A 14,808-nucleotide genomic window follows, 5' to 3' on the forward strand; every position below is an offset into this window, starting at 1 on the left:
CTTTTTGTTCTTTTTTTGTATTTTGATTTTTCAGGAAGTTGTAAAGAGGGCATAACGTCGTAATGTTCGGAGACCTGGGAAGGAAACTCAAGATACTAGCACACTCCATTCTTCTCTTCTCTTCTTTCCTTCTCCCTTTCTTTTGTCCTTCCTTTTTCCTCTGCCCCGCTCCGTCCTGGTAGTATATCATTCCTAATTGTGCATTTTGTGTGCCAGCTTCTCTTTCAGAAATCCTTAACTTTACACCACACACACTTCGCTCTGTACAAAGCCATGCATGCTGAAGCAGTTCCACTGAAAACCAACCTGCATTTTTATTAATTAACTGAACTCTGACTGGCGTCGGTGCGTCGTAGCTATAGTTCTTTGTCTGATACGGTTTTCAGGAAAAATAAACATAAATAAATATGATGAAAGTAATACTAGTTTGTTTGGGTTTTTTCGTTGTCGTCCGTTGCTGTACGTACGCTGTAGTGACGTTTTCGGAGGAGAAAGTTTACGTTTCGTTTGTGCTTTTTTTTTTTCCTCGATCTTGCCACCATTTTCCGAGTGCCATTTTTTAAAATCCTGCCAGAGCTGTACAGAGTTTTCGTGCTCGTGCTGCCTTTTAGAAGCTCGTCCTGTCTGTCTGATGCGGCTGTAGCTAGTTTGTACTTGCGGGATGAAGACGTACGAAGGTATAACCTGATAAGGAAATACGTATGAAATGGCTACGTCGTTAACGTTATGCTATAACAATACAGATGATGAAGTTTGTTCCTTCAGTCCGAGATCACTGCAGAAAATACTGGAAACTGCTGAAATCTGAACTGTGATTAGAAACAAAACAAAAAACCTTGATGCGAAAGTCTTGCACTAACATCTGAGAGGAAATTCAGACATAACGTCACCACAGATCTTATAATATTGTGATCTCGGATTGTAGATGCACTGAATACAGTGAATTCACCCACAGTTTGAACCCTACATTTGGAATATTTTGTACGAGATGTTTTAAAACCAAGAACGTTTTTCGATGCTAAAGAAATCATTTGCGTAACTCAGCTAGCCTGCAAAAGACATATGACCTCGATTCTGGAAGTAAATTTGGCGTGGTGTAAAAGAAAATGTGACATCGAGACATACTCCAAATATCCACGGATACAGTAACGTCTCCAACCGATTGCTGGGTTTCGCGTTGGAATCCTGCGTAATGTGGTACAAGCGCAGTACTTCGGCAATTAAACGCTATTTTGCAAAATAAAGTTGAAATCTGACTGACGTACAGCTTCCACAGGAGCGTGCACTGTCGTTCTAACAGTCTGGGAGCTGGTGGTACGTCGACAATCAGAGTTCACAATGATTGCAGATTCTGTGTGGGGAAAATGAACTTTTTTTTTACTTCCAGAAACCGACATCCGAGTTTGAAAGAGTTCAAGCTGCCGAGTAGCTGATGAATCTTTATCCAAGTGGAAACGTAGCAGTTAAACATTTCCACATTACACAACATGACATTGTTTGTTCTTCGGGTATCGATTTATTTAAGCTGTGCATCTATTAAAATGCTCTGATCAACTTCTGAGAGAAAACAGAATCCAAATTCGAATCGGATTAGGTGCGAGAATTTTATTTCGAGCGTACGTTAATCGATTTTAGCCCGTGCGCTACACGTTATACGGAATGTTTATATCGTACTGTAGAACTGTAGATTGTAGCTTAACGAGAGAAATTAGAGCTTAGTAAGAAAAGTTAATTCATTAAGGATTAAAATTACATTAGCAAAGAGGTGCTAAAGATTACGAGCAGCTCAGCATTTACTTGTGGAAAAGGGTCAACTTTTTTTCTGAGGAAATTTGCAATGTTGAATTCATCATGAGAATGGAATCATGTGACTTTAACCCTCTGGGGTCTGAGGGTATTTTCTGGTACTTTAAAGATTTTGGTATACCATACATGCTCTGATTTTGTTGTCGATTTCAACAAATCTAAGCAGTATTTTCAGTCATATGACCTTTTTGTGAGCGGAACAGTGGTGTAGTAGTTAGCGCTGTCGCCTCACAGCAAGAAGGTCCGGGTTCGAGCCCCGTGGCCAACGAGGGCCTTTCTGTGTGGAGTTTGCATGTTCTCCCCGTGTCCGCGTGGGTTTCCTCCGGGTGCTCCGGTTTCCCCCACAGTCCAAAGACATGCAGGTTAGGTTAACTGGTGACTCTAAATTGAGCGTAGGTGTGAATGTGAATGGTTGTCTGTGTCTATGTGTCAGCCCTGTGATGACCTGGCGACTTGTCCAGGGTGAACCCCACCTTTCGCCCGTAGTCAGCTGGGATAGGCTCCAGCTTGCCTGCGACCCTGTAGAACAGGATAAAGTGGCTACAGATAATGAGATGGATGACTTTTTTTGTGTTCAGCTACAATAATATCTTTGTAGTCTGTAGGTCATGATTGTACTTTTTTAAAAAAATACCAATTAATTGAAGCTGTTGTAAAAAGCAGTTTTAGAACTTTGCTAGAATGTGTGAAAAAAACATGACCTTACCCATTGTGTCGAACTGTTTTGATCACTTGAGGTGAATGGATCAAGCACAAAAACTTAAATCTGCTCCATTGATTTGGACAATTAACTGGCCATCAAAAAAATGTATGTTGCTTGGCAGTGGGAGGAGTATTCAATGAGAAGGGTAAAAATTTCCATTCCATTCAATGAGAAGAGTGAAAACCCCTCCCACTGCCAACTCTTGATCCCATCAGATTAACTCTTAATCCCAACAGGTGAAGTCCCAGTGGGTAAGGTCATGTCGTTCACACATTCCAACACAGTTCTAAAACTGATTTTTACACCATCTTCATTTATCTGGTATTTGACTCGATTCAGTGTGTCTTGAAATTAACTCTCGTACTATTTTACTCCGTTCAGAGCCAGAATCAACTCTGTTACACAATTACGCTGTCATTTTGCTCCCAGTCCAAATTTTACTCTTTTAAACTCAAAATTAAGCAAAATTAACTATTTTTGAGGAAAATACTTTTAATTCTGGAAAAAAAATTGCTCAGTCATTTTTCCTGTGCGCGCACTACAGCACACGCGTATCAACCGACCTACTCATCAGAAATAGAAGAAATATTTACACTTGCTCGAGCTGGATCGAGTCGAAGTAAAAAAAAAAAAAAAGCACTGCTCATCAGTGTCACAGTTCTCTGAGATTGAACCAAATCGCTGTCCTGAATCATGAAAGGAATCATGAATTGATTCGCTGTCCTGAATCATCAAAAGCGCATAAAATCCGTGTGCCATCTCGCAACAAGTTTTACCTCCAAATAGCCTGAACTATGGCTGACAAATTTTTTCCTGTTTACGGTGGGCGTTCCCACCGTGAAAGAGAAACCAATGGAAACCAAAAGAGTGAAAGTGATCATCATGCCGTTACCATGGGAACAGTCTTTTATGAATGTATAAGTGGGCGCTCCGACTCCGGTGTGACTGATTAAGGTGACAAGTTTTATGTTTCATCTAATTTAAAAACTATAATATTTTTTATATTATCACCGTGGGCGGCACGGTGGTGCAGTGGTTAGCGCTGTCGCCTCACAGCAAGAAGGTCTGGGTTCGAGCCCCGTGGAGTTTGCATGTTCTCCCCGTGTCCGCGTGGGTTTCCTCCGGGTGCTCCGGTTTCTCCCACAGTCCAAAGACATGCAGGTTAGGTTAACTGGTGACTCTAAATTGAGCGTAGGTGTGAATGTGAGTGTGAATGGTTGTCTGTGTCTATGTGTCAGCCCTGTGATGACCTGGCGACTTGTCCAGGGTGTACCCCGCCTTTCGCCCGTAGTCAGCTGGGATAGGCTCCAGCTCGCCTGCGACCCTGTAGAACAGGATAAAGCGGCTACAGATAATGAGATGAGAATATTATTTGGCAGTGGGCACATAGGAAAGTGTAAAGTTTATCATGCTTGGATGATGAAAAGCCTTTGAAGATATTTATCTAAATACTGTACATGACCTACTCATTCTAAACCTGCCAAGCTTTGCCGAAGAAGCTCTCAAGTCCCAAAGAGTTAAAGTCATGTGCGTAAAAAAAAAAAAGTGAGTTTTACCGTATTGCACAGACGACAGGAAAACTGCTAAGGTTTTCTTCTGAAGTCTTATTCTGAGGAAAAAAAAAACCAACTAGAAATTAGTCACTTGCTAGTACACAAATATGCTAGTTAGGTAGTTTTGGCTAGTTTGCAAGTTAGTAAAGCTAGCTAGCCTGCTAGGTCAGTTTGGAATTTTCATTCTGACAAAAACTAGAAACGAAATTTCGTCACATTGTAGTACACAAATACGCTCGTGAGCAATTCTGGCTAGCTAGCTTGGCTAATTGTTGTGTCTTTAGAACGTTTGCTAAACTTACCCAAAATGTTGTTCCTTTAAGAAACAAACGTGAAAGGTGTTTTTATGGGACTGGAGAGCGGCTGTGATCTTGGACTGAGGTGCGGCGCGTGATGGAGTTCAGACCGCGAGCTCCGTCTGTTTAAATCTGTGACATTTTGGGTTTTGTTTTGAGATTCTTTATTGTTTTATTAAGATTAATATGACGATGTTATGTATTGACTTGTGTTCTTATGCTTTTACAGCTTCCCTTAGTTTCGGCGAATCATTCAGTATTAATCAGTGGAGAAAAGCGATAAACGTTCTGTGAATACGCAGAAAACCGGATCAAACCGCGTGATCCCGAGCCGGACGAGCGTACGGATACACTGACAACTTTGTATAATAAAAATGTAACTTTTTAAAAACGCATCACCAGCTAGCATGTGAGCAAAAATGTCTGTTGATATTGTAAACGACTGTGATATCTGTTAATAAAATGGTTATTTCATCGTTAACAGCTACGTCTTGGGTTTTATTTATGAAGAGCTCATGACTTTAACAATAAACTCTTTGTGCCACCAGAAACTGTGACATGATTCCAGGATGAAGAAGTTCCGCTTGTACAGTTTTCAGTACTTGCTCAAGACCAACAGGAACCAAGAGTACTCAGGGGATGGGTACTCAGTGTTAGTTTTTTTGCTTGTCATTTTACTTCACTAAAGGAACAAAGCCCCAGTCAGTGTTGTGCTGTTACAGTAAAATAATCAACGACGGCACGGTGCGATGAAGCGGAGGTACTGTTAGCACTCGTACGTCGATTATTTTCCGATAACAGTTCATCCTGAAGTGTTTTATTCCTCTTACACCACAGCAGTTTGCCAACTATGACACCTCAGAGTGGCGTTAATGTTCGAGAAACAAGTCACTTCCTGTCTTCATTACATTACGGCCCCTAAGCAGTCGTTCCCTCACCAGACTCACAGGTCAAGAATGTCAGTTAACGTTCACATCAGACATCAGAAAGGAGAAAAAAACGTGATCTCTGTGACCCATGGTGTGGATGTTGGGACCAAACGGGTTGGTTTGAGTTTTTGAGAAACGACGGTTTTTAAAGAAAAAGTCGACGACTGAAGGGATTATGGTACTTGGAATTTTACTGCTGTTTTGTTTTGCCTTATGAAATAATTATTCAGCTGGAAAAATCCGTCAAACAAGGCAACTTGGTGTAGGTTATTTCCTCATCTACGTCTTCAGACAAAAAGAGAGTGCACCCTGTTCTCATATCGATGTATAACGTGCTTGACCCACAAGACCCGAGACGGGAAGAAGACACAGGAAGCCATGAGTGTCACGGCATCATCTCAAGAAAACACAGCGAGCATTTTATTTTCAAATTCTCCCGAACGGTACGATGCACACTGTTTAGTTCGCCGGCAAACCAAACGCTCTCCGCTTCAGAAAAACTTCTCACTTGAAGAATCACCTTGAAGTAAATTCCTTTTCAGTGTTGACGCCGAAGCTAGCAGTTCTACACTCCTCGTGCAACACATCGCCCTGTTAAGCTAATTATTTCTCACACGGTTTATCTCGTTTGCAAGTGGTTTGACACGCTAATATTAGCTAGCTAGCTAGCTCGCTTGCTCTAACGTGATCTACACATACAAATACACATTCTGTGCCTTGGTTAAACATTGAAAACTCAAAGTTGTAGGTCTGTATACGCATATCTAAAGGTTTTACTCCTCATCGTCGCGCTCATATCTCAAGACCTGCGTGATCTCGCTTTAAAAGGTTTCATGCGTTTCAGATATCCAGACATGTTAAAATCCAAAGGCGTTAAAGTATTTAGAAGACCTTATTTACTTTGAGTCATGTTACAAATGACATTTTTAGAGCTTTCTGTAATCTGTACTGAGACAGTGACTACGTTTACATGCACGTCCAAATCGAGCTGCTGTCGGTAATCGAGCAAAGGGTCCCAGCAGGGGTGCCAGAGAAATCCAATCCTACATGCACAAGTAAATCGGGCTATTGTGCAAGGTACATTGTGCACCCGAGCCACACGTGGCGCTACACGCCCCATCGTGTTGGTACACTTCCGGTTGTCGTCATGAAGAAGAGCTATAGTGTTGCCAGATACTGCTGACGTATTCCAGCCCAAAACATGTTCAAATCCACTAAAATGCACTTAAAACCCCCAATCTGGCAACACTAGCAGTTCCGTGTTCAAGCTGTTTTTTTTTTTTTAAAGATATTTTTTGGGCTTTTTTCACCTTTATTGGATAGGACAGTGTAGAGACAGGAAATGAGCGGGAGAGAGAGACAGGGAGGGATCAGGAAATGACCTCGGGTAGGAATCGAACCCGGGTCGGAATCGAACCCGGGTCCCCGGATTTATGGTGTGGTGCCTTATCGACCTGAGCCATGACGCCCCCCCGTGTTCAAGCTGTTAGGCTTGCTCTAACAGACTATGGCTACAAACTGTCCGGCGCAGACCACTGTTTTGTAAGACAACTTATTTTGCACAATAATATTTTTCTAAAGTCCATTTTTTGCTTACAAAAAAATATATTTTTTTTTGCTTACAATTTAACTTATGTCTTAATAAACACACAAAAAGTTCAATTGTTTTGTTTTTATTGACATTCTTCAGATGTTGGACATATATATATATATACACACACACACAAATACAATGACTTGTTTATGTACACAATTCACAGCTATGCAACAGCTGTACAGATGTATTTGGTGATACAGTAAGTGAGCTAAATTTTAACAGTGCAAACAATGCCACAAAAAGAAAAGATTCATGCCGTTGTCATGATTCGTTGTCATGCCGACCGAGGCTGTTGTGTTTCCCGCTTGTGGTCTCGTCACTCGTCACTTCCGGAAGTAGCTCGACAACTAGCTCGATAGGGTTTACATGCACAAAGTAGCTCGGCAGAAATCGCATAAACTAGGTCGTGTAACTCGATTCCGAGAAATCAAGTTCGGTTCAATTTCAGCCGAATTAAGGTGTACACATGGCATTTTGAACTTCGATTTCAGTCGAGCAACGGCAGAAATTCGATTCTTTCTATGTGCATGTAAACGTAGTGACTGAAGGAAAACTAACCCTCTCAACCCTGGAGCTGTTTCCGAGTTAGTGGTGGCGGTGTTGTTGTTCCGAGTTTAACCACCAGGTGGCGATATAATGCTGCTGAAAAACGGAACTCACTGAGAAGGTCTTTGGTGGAGTAATTAAGCTGAATTTGTAAATAAATAAATAAATAAATAAATGGAAAAACTAAATGAAAGAACGCTGAATGAAGAATGGATAATTGCCTTCATAAATTAATAAATAAATAAAGATTACACTCATTAACTTAAATGAGTAAATGGACAAAAGTAAAGAAATACAAAACAAATAATACACATTTTGTTGTGGTTTTTTTTTATATCAATAACTGAATACTTATTGCGTGTGATGATTAAGTCAGTGAGCGCGCTGACGATAACGCGGCCGCCGCCTCAGTGATGGAGATCGTTGGACAGGAGGGGTGACATGGAACGCTGTCTTTAATGAACGGATTATCAACACGTCAGATGATTAACAATCCTGTCAAAAAAAAAAAAAGCTGAACTAGGTGTGGTAAAGTGTGTGTTGAGAAAGAGGGTGTTGGTGTGTGTGATGGCGATGTTACCCAATCTTACTTGTGCCTTGCAGTGAAAATAGCTGATGTCAGAAGTTGATGAAAGATTTCAAGTTTCGTTGATTGATGTGTGAACGTTAAAGCCAGTATCTCACTGGGCTGCGACAGCCTGCGACTAGTTGGAGACGCAACAATTGCGATAAAATATGCAAATTCAGTTCTCGCACTTCAGCCAGTGTCTCACTTCACGGAAACTGACTTGAGAAGGGTTCGTGACGGCTTTGCGACACAAAATTGTCGCACGAATTTTTTGAACATGTTCAAAATTTCAGCGACGAAGGAGTGACACTTTGCGACCCATGTGAGGAAATTGAGAAGCCCAGTGAATGTTTCAAGACACTTTTGAAACTCTCTCGCGAATGACGTTCACAATTTGTCGCAAGCTGTTGCAGCCCAGTGAGATACTGGCTTAACAACCTCAGCCTGGCCCAGCGTCTGTTCTGGTTGTTCTGTTCTACTGGGTTGGGCCAATGTTGGCAAAGGAGCACTGTTTAGAACAACGTGGCCGTTGTTGGCGTAATGTTGGGACTTCCATCCACCTTTAAAGCCACCTTGTCAACTTTGCGTCAGTGTCTTTAAACTACAGAGCATGTTTAATTAACTACGTTTGATGAGCTAGATAATAGCAAGAACACTGATATTTTAATTATTTTACTTCATTTGCACCTGATTTCCCCCTAATTTGGTGATTTGCCAATTGGCACCCAGCTCTCACTATAGCCTCTTCTTCTTCTTCTTCTTCTTCTTCTAGCGTCACTATGCAACAACTTTAGATTAAACTGTCCCTATCTGGCGTTGGACGCATTGTTTCGCACAGGAGGACAACGCTTCCAGGTCTTCTTGGGTGCAGGGATCTGGTAGATGTGGGCAAACTAGTAGATGTTGCATAGTCTGCTCCTCTCCACACAGGCAGCTGGTGTCGTCATTTTCTCTATACCCCTACTTCACTAGATTGGTTTTGCAGCGGCCTACAGCAGTTCTCATACGGTTAGGACATGACCAGAAGCTTCGCTGGAGCCAGGGAGAAGGGTTTCCTGAGGGCTAATGGACACCCTGTGTGGTACTTGGACAGGATATTTGGTCCACAGGGACAGTCGCTGGTTGCGAGGGCTGTTGTTCAGTGGCTCAACAGAATGTATGAAGCTGTGCCTTGACTTCAGCCCATTGACTTCCCATTGGCACATGGTTGAAAAGAGGGTGGCGAGGGTCACTTTCCTGTTTCAATTTCTCTTTCTGGGATGCAACAGTCCTTCTAATGCTAGGGGGTGCGATGCCACACAGCAAGTAAAGGTCATCTATCTTCGTGGGTTTCATGCAGCCAGTGACAAAATGCTGGGTCAATTTGGTAGCATGAGCTGATCTACTCCGGACACAATAGCTACGACCCAGGGACAGTGTAGATCAACACATTTCCCAGCCAACTGCATCAAAGAAAAGTGCTATCTACCCTCTTCCACAAACATGTGCTCACAGACCATCATGATTGGCTAGTGTTTCGGTGATTGAGACAGATTATGCTCCTCCTACCTCTTGGCACGCATCCATAGATGACTGCAACATTGATATGATTCAAACTAGCGATTGTACAATAACAGGACAATACTGCATGACTCTGAAGGTCGTTGCACCACCAACACTTTAACACCAGGGTTAATTTAGCACGGGTTATTTATTTATCTACATCACCGTGTCCTGTCTGTCAGGCGATGCAGATCAGCGACTCCAGGAGGTCACGGTTAATTGTTTCCGAGAACGATGCAAATACTTGCGTCAAATGTAGGTGTGTCATCGAGTCCATATATGGCAGTGGGCGGGAGTTGAAGGCTGAGAACATGGCGATGCATTTTTACATTATATTCCATTTGTCGTCCAGCTAGCTAACGAAATCAGACTTCACATATCTCATTGGGGGGAAAACCCAAATAAAGAAAATGACTTTTGTTTTGTGAAAAGTCTTAAATTCCAGAAAACTCACATGTAAATAATCTCACATAGTGCATGCTTTATTATTATTATTATTATATACATGATTCATTTTTATTGATTTTCCAGGTGTTTTTATTCTCACGTGATCTCTTTCACACGTGAGCGCATATTGTTCATATGATGTCACACATTTTTGTTTTTGTTTTCTCTCTCACGTCATCACGTTCGCATAATGTGGAAACTGTGTGGTCACGTGCATTCTGACGCTTCAGCACGCACGAGCCGGTTTTCCTCCATCCCGGATGCTGTGAATGAGCTGTGAGGAGCTGATGGGTGTCAGTCAGGAGGAGCACCGGAGGAGGAGGAGGAAACCCCGCTCTTGGCTGTGGCCGGGTAACTGCGTGCGAGGCGGCGGCGGCGGACGCGCTCTAATCTCGTTGAAAAGCAAATTAACCGAGGCGCTCGCGCGAGACGGATTCGGGACGCTCGCGCTCTTTTAATACGCGGCGACAAATTACATCTGCGATCATTCGTGACGCCGAAACCGAAGAGGCTTTTAGTGGCGCGCGCGAGGGGAGAAAAGAGCGGGGCTGCTTTTTTCCTCCCGTCTTTCTCTCTTTCTTTTTTGTCTTGGCGGCGAGCGCGCATTCATCATCCCACCTCCCCTGATTATTTGCAAATATTTGCAATTTTAATAAGGCTCATTTGCATAATTCCTAGGATCAACATAACTCTTCGGAGCTGGCACGCGCGGCACCCTCTACATTTGCCTTTTGTATGTAAAGAAGCCGATTTTTTTTAAGCTTTTTTTTTTCTCTCTCCACAGCTCGCAATTACGGAATAGAGTTTTCAGGCTTCAGGCACAGTGCAATAACAAACACACACACACTGATGTAAGGCCGGTTCTTGCACAGGCTGATGAAATCCTGTTTTTAGAAATCTGCAAAGCTACTCTGGTTTCTGAACACCATCACACATGCCTGAAGATATGATACTCAAATTTAAAAAAAAATTTTATATATATATATATATATATATATATATATATATATATATATATATATAAAATTACACTACCGTTCAAAAGTTTAGGGTCACCCAGACAATTTTGTGTTTGCCATGAAAAGTCACACTTTTATTTCCCACCATAAGTTGTAAAATGAATAGAAAATATAGTCGAGACATTTTTCTGGCCATTTTGAGCATTTAATCGACCCCACAAATGTGATGCTCCAGAAACTCAATCTGCTCAAAGGAAGGTCAGTTTTATAGCTTCTCTAAAGAGCTCAACTGTTTTCAGCTGTGCTAACATGATTGTACAAGGGTTTTCTAATCATCCATTAGCCTTCTGAGGCAATGAGCAAACACATTGTACCATTAGAACACTGGAGTGAGAGTTGCTGGAAATGGGCCTCTATACACCTATGGAGATATTGCACCAAAAACCAGACATTTGCAGCTAGAATAGTCATTTACCACATTAGCAATGTATAGAGTGGATTTCTGATTAGTTTAAAGTGATCTTCATTGAAAAGAACAGTGCTTTTCTTTCAAAAATAAGGACATTTCAAAGTGACCCCAAACTTTTGAACGGTAGTATATATATATATATATATAGGCGTCATGTACAATGTACACTCATTGTACATCATCTAAGCCTTACGCTGTCTGATTTTTACCGGATTTTGCTGTCATAGACCAAGATCGCAAAACTGTACAAAATGTTTCAATCGTAAGTTGATATTGATGGCCTTAGAACACATACTGCGACATTTCCGCGGCCCATTTTGTCCCACTGTAACCAAAGACAACTGAAGAAAAAGTTCTGTCAGTGTCAGCAGTGCTCACGCTATGATATTTCTATGACAAGCCACCTAAAACCCACCACCAGGGCGGCAGCAAAAAATGGGGGCAATCTAACCAAACAGCGTAAAACACAAACAGGAAAAAATCTCATCTCATCTCATTATCTCTAGCCGCTTTATCCTTCTACAGGGTCGCAGGCAAGCTGGAGCCTATCCCAGCTGACTATGGGCGAAAGGCGGGGTACACCCTGGACAAGTCGCCAGGTCACCACAGGGCTGACACATAGACACAGACAACCATTCACACTCACATTCACACCTACGCTCAATTTAGAGTCACCAGTTAACCTAACCTGCATGTCTTTGGACTGTGGGGGAAACCGGAGCACCCGGAGGAAACCCACGCGGACACGGGGAGAACATGCAAACTCCACACAGAAAGGCCCTCACCGGCCCCGGGGCTCGAACCCAGGACCTTCTTGCTGTGAGGCGACAGCGCTAACCACTACACCACCGTGCCGCCCAGGAAAAAATCTTATTACTTCAAACTCACTTTGAAGAACTGCATTTTCGTACATGAGCTGATGGATGACATAAGCAGAATGTAGTAATTTTCTTTAATCCCATCTCTATTGTTAGAGAATCTTCACTGTATATCCAGCTTAAACCAGGTGCCCAACAGGTGATGTGACAAGAAATTGGGCTCGGGATTATGGTCGAGCACAGTCTGATGATTCATTAGCTCATGAATAGGTTATGTAAGTGTGCATGTGAGTAAGAGAGTCACAACACTGTGACGGACTCTGGATATATGTGATAATGAGTTGAGCTAACCAGATTAACATAACTGTTAGCCTTTACCAGCAGTGGTGGGAGGTGGAGATGATTCCATAAGCCCTGAGTAGACCATAGTGAACAAATATTGTCCAGGAGAATGAAATGTGTCTGGAGTAGAAGGACATTACCCTGTCAGGGAGCCCTAAATATATATAATGGCACTGCTGACTTTCACCCTCAACAACAACAACGTTTTATTTATATCGTGCCTTTCGCCAACTCAAGGACATTACAGAGCACTACCAAAAGACAAAACAGAGAGACAAACAAATCAAGCAAAAAAAGAAATAACAGATAAGTGACACTGAAAAGGAAAACAAGGGTTGGTAACTGTTGTGTGATCAAGGAAATCTGCTCAAGGATCAATGTTGGCTAGGTGGATTTATAATGCCAGCTGAAATTCTTTTGACCCTAGCACCCAATGTTGGGTGGTAATGTTGGCTTATTGTATTTTATTCACTGGGCAACCTTCACACTCACCGTGCCAACATTGGGCCAACAATTTGATAACAAGACCAGCAGACTTTCAGCAAAATTCACTTTCCCAGTGTTGGGCCAACATCAGCCAGAAACAATCTAGATAGCAAACCAGTGTTGACTCAATGTTGGCACACCATTGTATTGGGAGAGCAAACATAGCCATTCAAAACAAGACTTTTAGCCAGTGTCAGTTTGCTATACTGGTCACTAGTGGGTGCCCAGGTATCAAAATGACATTGGTCTAACACCTATTTTTGGTGGCTATATTGGTCATCCCTATGCAACATTGTGTCAGCATAAGGCCAAAGTAGATTTAAAGGTGGTTGAAAGTGATAGCCATTGTAATTAGTGGCCCAACGAACAAATCTGACCAAATGGTGGCCATCAACATTGGGTGATGTTAGCACAATGTTGGAATTATGATGGGCACCAATTTTAGCCAGACTGAAATCCACCTTGGCCCGATGATGGCACAGTGTTGTATAGGGTGGTCCAATATAACCACCTAAAACAGATGTTAGGCCAATGTCAGGATGATATCTGGGCACCTATTGGAAACTGATGTAGCAAACTGACACTGATGAAAAGTCTTATTTTGAGTGGCTATGCAGGGGCGTAGCTAGGATTTTTCAAGGGGGGGGGGGGGGGGGGGGGTCACACACTGACTGGCAGCCTGAGTACATTATGTAATAAAAAATAATTCCCATTGCTAGTTTTAGGCATCTTAGAAACCGGCTCTTCCATTATTGCTGTTTCTTCCACCTTTTCTTGATGTTGTATTCTAGAAACAGCACACTAAAACTTCGTTTCGAAGCCACAAAATGCAACTTTGATGGAAAAAAATATAATAAATTGCTTACCTCTCTTCACGTCGAAAGAAGGAGGAAAGTTCCGCTTGTTTTGACATGGCGAATTATTAACACAAGGAAATATCGTAATTCGCAACTAAAAAGACTGCAGCTACACTGGCAGCTTGACCGTGCTTTCTAGTGCGATCATATTGCGGTTGCACAGAACTGTGTCAGTCCTGCGCCCCTTGGCTCGTGCACCTGAAGGTGCACCTCGGGCTGCGTGCGCGTGCCTAACGAGCTCCGGCATGCACACCGTTAACAAAGAACACCTGTCTTTAATCAATGAACTATGTTTGGACTATTTAAGGACTGCGCCCATGCAAGGACGATGCGAAGTATTACGCTGCGTCTAGTGTGCCTTACTGAGCCTTGTTTCCTGTTCTTGTTGACCTCCTGGTTTTTCGACTCCAGTTTCTCGTCCTTTGATCTTGTATAGTTTTGCCGCTGATATTCTGTCTGCGCTATGACTTTGCCTGCTGTTTTGGACTGTTTACCTGTTGTGTGCGTTTCACGCACTTTATGCTCATATTGCACTGTGTATTATTTAACATATCTGCACTTAGGGGGCGGCACGGTGGTCTAGTGGTTAGTGCTGTCGCCTCACAGCAAGATGGTCCGGGTTCGGGCCCCGTGGCCGGCGAGGGCCTTTCTGTGCGGGGTTTGCATGTTGTCCACGTGGGTTTCCTTCGGGTGCTCCGGTTTCCCCCACAGTCCAAAGACATGCAGGTTAGGTTAACTGGTGACTCTAAATTGAGCGTAGGTGTGAATGTGAGTGTGAATGGTTGTCTGTGTCTATGTGTCAGCCCTGTGATGACCTGGCGACTTGTCCAGGGTGTACCCTGCCTTTCGCCCGTAGTCAGCTGGGATAGGATCCAGGTTGCCTGCGACCC

At 42.7% G+C, this 14,808-nt stretch overlaps 1 protein-coding gene across 1 annotated transcript in view; it reads left to right on the plus strand.

Annotated features, from left to right (window-relative positions):
- The window catches only part of tspan7b (tetraspanin 7b), a 72,356-nt gene extending 67,559 nt beyond the window's left edge, over nucleotides 1-4,797 (plus strand). The window contains exon 8 of the mRNA XM_060911183.1: nucleotides 35-4,797. The gene's annotated coding sequence lies outside the window, so the exon portion shown is untranslated. The remainder of the gene's footprint in view (nucleotides 1-34) is intronic.
- Nucleotides 4,798-14,808: the final 10,011 nt, after the last annotated feature.

The sequence above is a fragment of the Neoarius graeffei genome, chromosome 27 (assembly GCF_027579695.1).
Source record: "Neoarius graeffei isolate fNeoGra1 chromosome 27, fNeoGra1.pri, whole genome shotgun sequence".
NCBI classification, from domain to species: Eukaryota; Metazoa; Chordata; class Actinopteri; order Siluriformes; family Ariidae; genus Neoarius; species Neoarius graeffei.